Raw genomic sequence first — 4,990 nt, 5'->3', positions numbered from 1 at the left:
TGATATCGAAGCTTACAGAGTCGTTACCGGTCATTCAGAGCAAGCCGAGAGCTTAAATGGTGAAGTTTGAAGCAATTCAAGCCCCAGAGCTTGAGCCCAAGTGTTGAGGCTCAAGCATCACAACAAAGAAGAGAATAAAAGTCAACAAGGCCCAAAAGCTCGAGCCTTGAACCTTGGTGCTCGAGCCCTAATTTAGGGTGCTCGAGCCTTGATCCTCAAGCTCAAGTATGAGGCGTCAGAAATTAAAGAGTTGATTTTAATTAAAAGGCAATGCTCCCAGGTCTCGTGCCTCACCTATAGGATCGAGCACCATCCACTGATGCTCGAGCCTTAAGCCTCAAATGCTCGAGCCTGGTACCTAGTGCTTGTAATACCCCTAATTTTAAAAGGATAGTCTCGGTATTTTAATAATTATTTACTTGCATTTTTATTTGTTAATTGTTTATTTGCCTGTTATTTGAATTAATTGATGAATTATTTTATTTAAGTGTGTTTTTATTTTTCTTTAATTGAATTATTATTTTCTTTCATTGAAGTAATTGTTTTAATTATTTACATGCATTAATTGGAGTACATTAGGGTTTTATTAATGTTTAATTTAGGTTTTATTATTCTTTTATAATTCACGTGGTGGCCGGCTAGGATTTAATTAGGTTTTCAGTTTACGTTTTTAATTAGGTTTTCAGTCTAGGGTTTTAATTGGACTTGGGTTTTGTAATTGCCTATAAATATATATGTCATACGTCTGCCTAGGGTTTTAGAACCCTATTCACGGCACAGTGAAGGCAAAGCGACATAATAGAGACTTGTGAGAAAACAGAGCAAGTTCGGTGAGGGTTCCGGTTGTGGCTTAAAGGTCAGACCTAGGAGGAGGGAAGGTTGAGCAATAGGAGGTTAAGTGAGGAGGCCGCTTGATATACGCCAAAATAACGTAGTGAATGTGCGGTTCAAGAAAAGCCTTCTGGGTCAAGTTTAAATTTATAAAAACCACTACCAATACTAGTACTAATGTAGTAAGAGTGAGTAGGGATCGTCCCAAGGGATTATACGTGTTGGAATTTAACTTCAACTCTAATGTATCAATTGATTGCAAAGGAGAGAGATTGGTTGATTAAACTAAGATGCAATGAAATAAAAATGCAAGTAAACAAACTAAGTTGAGATAGGGATTTAAGAGATATGAAGAGAGGTCTTAGGGTGTTGGAATCACCACTAAGCTCATGTAATTAACCACTTGCTTTCCATTAATGGGGAATACATTACTGTGAACAAAATGCGACTACCAATTGCAATATTAAGCATGGACCATCTAATTTATGTATGAATTGTCTACCTAAACTAAGTGTAGCATAACCCATCAATTTTAAGCATGACCTATCTAACTAGTAACAATTGTAGCACACATCAATCTAAAGAATCATGGAATTTGCAATAATAAGCCATGGAATATCTAAGCAAGCATAGATTGTCTACCTACCTACAAGCATAAATTAAATTGTAGAACGACCCATTAAGCATAAGTATAAACCATCAAATTAATTGACAAACCCATTTAATGAAAACCCATGCTTAGCCATCACTAGATTCTCAATCAACCACACATAGACATGCAATTAATATAGAAAAACTAGTGTAGAGATCATTTTCCAAATAATCACACATAAGATAACATGTAATTACAAATAGAATCAATAGGAAGAATTAAACCATATGAATCATGTGAGACATAATTCCTAATTTAATCACACATAGACATCTAAATAAACTAGAGAATTAATAGGAAGAATTAGACTATAGAAATCATAGATATATACCAAGATTCATCAAATTCACAAGGCTAGAACACTAATCACAACAATATATATATAAATCCCCAAAAATAGAAATACAAGGGTTTAGATTACACAAGACTTAGGGCTCATCCAAGCCCTAAGTGTAGATCTAGCCAATCATGGAGGAGGTGGATGTGGTTATGGAATCAAGCTCCAAATATGGTTCTATCTTCTTCTTCCTCTTCTTCTTCTTTTTCTTTGAAGCTCTAGAGATGGAGAGAAAGTGGTATAGAGATGGATCTTGAGATGTGCCTCCACTTCCCTCTTTTCTTCTAACCCTAATCTCTAACTTTGCTAGAGAGAAATAAAAAATACAATGTAAAAAATAAAAAGAAAAAAAGCTCTTTTACAAAATGGGTCACTTCCCTTTATATAGAAGGTCCTTTTCTTAGTCATTAAGTCAGGAATATAGCCTCAAAAATATCTAATCCTGTACTATGTGGTAGGTGGACTTTTGGGCGCGCACGGGAATAAGACAGCTCGCTGCCAGCAAAAGTTCAATCGATTAGAGAAAAAGTTCGATCGATCAGATAAAAGTTCGATTGATCCAACTTTGATTTTCGATCGATCCAACTTTGATCGATCTCAAAAAAAATGACCGATCTCAGAAAAAGTTGGATCGATCCAACTTGGCAGATTTTCAGCATCAGCCTCTTTTTGCTCCGAATCATCACTAAGACTTAGTTTGACTCCAAAAAGGCCTTAAGAAACCATTTTTAGCCCATTTTAACATTATTGACCTGAAATAGACAAAAACACAAATAAGTACTAAAACGGGAAAATAAGATAGATAAAGGTCCTAGAATACTCAAGCTTAAGGGGTTTAAAATTGTACTTTTTAGCGCTCATCACTGAGTTGATAGTAACCGGACGTCGTTGGAAAGCTTAGGAAGACGGCGACAAGGTTTTGGTTCCAAAACCACACAGGTAAGTTCTATTATGTCTCTCTCCCCTTGGCCTGTGTTCTGTACACCTAGATGATCTCTAGGATTTTAATTGGACATTAAATGAATCTTGCAAGTTTAGTATATGCTATTTATTAGCCTGTATGTATTTATTTTTGTCTGGAACTGTTGTTGCAAAATTGGATTTCAGTGTTTAATCGTAAAGCATGTTAAATCGGTAATTGTTTATATGGTTCTTTTTAATGAAAACTATTTTAAATAAATAACTGGGATGATATAAGATGCAATTTAGACCCTTAGGTTCAGTATTTACAAAGAATAGAAGGGTTGGAAGTGGTCGGAGACGAAGCAGAAGGCTAGAGAAGGTTCAGGGCTCTCAGAGAGGGAGAGAGCTAGCTTTATGGAAGAGGGAGCCGGCTCCCCCAAGTGAAGAGCCGGCTCTAGGGGATGTAGAGCCGGCTCCCACCCCTCTAGGGCCGGCTCCAAGAGGTATGAAGCCTGTTTTCAAGTTCTGAGAGCAGGTTCTCTTATGTTTGTGCGTTCTGGAATATTTTTCTGCACTGTTTGGACGAGTTTAACTTTTCAGAATTGTTTTAAGACTTTACTAGAGGGTTTTAAATGTAATTTCGTGGAGTATTAAAACCTCATATGGCATAAATTATACATATAGGCCAATGGATGGAACAGTAGAAAAGTATACAACTTTGCATGCTGTTAACGGGTGGAAGGAAATTAATTGCTTAATTTTAATTTGGCAATTTAATGGATTATAGCATGATTATAAATCTTGTTTTGGATGCACAATAGGGTCAGTTATTTATCAGATTTGATCTATGCATACTCTGGATTTTAATTGTTGAAATATTAAACTCTTTTTTGCAATTACATGAATTAAGGCTTGGATTGTAATTGCTGAAATATTAAACACTATTCTGCAATTATCTGGATTATGGTTTTGTAATTTAATTGCTAAACTATTATTTATGTTCTGTAATTTACATAGATGTTGTGGATTGTATGCACCGGTATAGGACGATGGCATACTAGGGATGGTTTAGCTCAAAACGCTGACACCTACCTCGTTGGAATAAGATAATGGATTGTAAAAATTGAATCCTACTTATATTTTGGTCAGATCAACTGAGTAAGTTGAGTGACTACATGGATTAATTGTTACTTGTGGTTAAGTCAGATCAACTGAATAAGTTGAGTGGCTAATCGGATTATAAATCTTATGTTAGATCAACAAAAAATTGAATGACATACTCTGGTTTTGGACGGACTTTAAATATATGATTATGGTACCACGATATGAGCTTGAGTCTCAAAGTCGATGGTTAGGGCGCGTATATGCAGTGGATGTGTAGCTGGCTATGATATGTTGAGGTGTACCCTGTTAGGCTTAGGTAGTCATGCCCACTCAGGTGCATTTTGCATGTTGCATTCTATTCAGGTTAAGACCCCCTTTGTAATTCAGTGAATGTCCCTTAGTGTGGATATATGTATGTATGGACTAAATAGATATTATTGAGATATCTAGGGTGTATCTACGTATCGGGTCACTGTATGGATTGCAGTTAGAATGGAACTTGTTCGTGGGCCTAACCCACTCTTATATTTTTCAGGTATCGGACGGTTCCAGTCTTAGGGATTGTTCAGCTGAGCAGAAACGATCATTCACTCTACTGACGACGTATGATTTCTTTCCATGTTTCAAATTTGGATTTTATTTTTAGTTGTTTATGTTCAGTTGGGATTTTGTTTAGGGGTCCACTAGATGGATTCCCGAGTTGAGGATTTTATATTAGTAATTCTTTCAGCTTTAATATTTATTTCTTAATTCTTTTTATATTCTGTGTTCGTTTATATATTGATTGTTTGATATTCCCTCGGGTTTGGGCTTGGGTCTGATCAACCCATGTCTCGGAGTCGAGAGGTATCACAGTTGGTATCAGAGCACTCCAGGTTCAAGTGTCTCTAGGGTATTTCATATTAAGACTTCCGCATAGCTTTTCCTCTTGATTAGAGCTTAAGTGTAGGATTCATTGTAGTCCTTTACGGTTCGCTTAGAACATACTGATGTCAATCTTATTCTGTAATTTCAGAATGTTGGCACTAGGAAAAAGATGTGGTCTACGATGAAAGCAAAGAAGGACCCAAGGAAGAAGAAGGTTACTCCGATGATTCCCCTGTGAAGGTCGACCAAGAAGGGGGAATTGGAGACCAAGGAATTGGTTCCAATAGGTGTTGCTT

This window comes from Cornus florida, unplaced genomic scaffold, assembly GCF_030987335.1.
Source record: "Cornus florida cultivar Cherokee Brave unplaced genomic scaffold, ASM3098733v1 CherokeeBrave_3.0.0_Hap2_Chr08, whole genome shotgun sequence".
Classification (NCBI taxonomy): Eukaryota; Viridiplantae; Streptophyta; class Magnoliopsida; order Cornales; family Cornaceae; genus Cornus; species Cornus florida.
Note: the sequence above shows the minus strand (reverse complement) of the source record.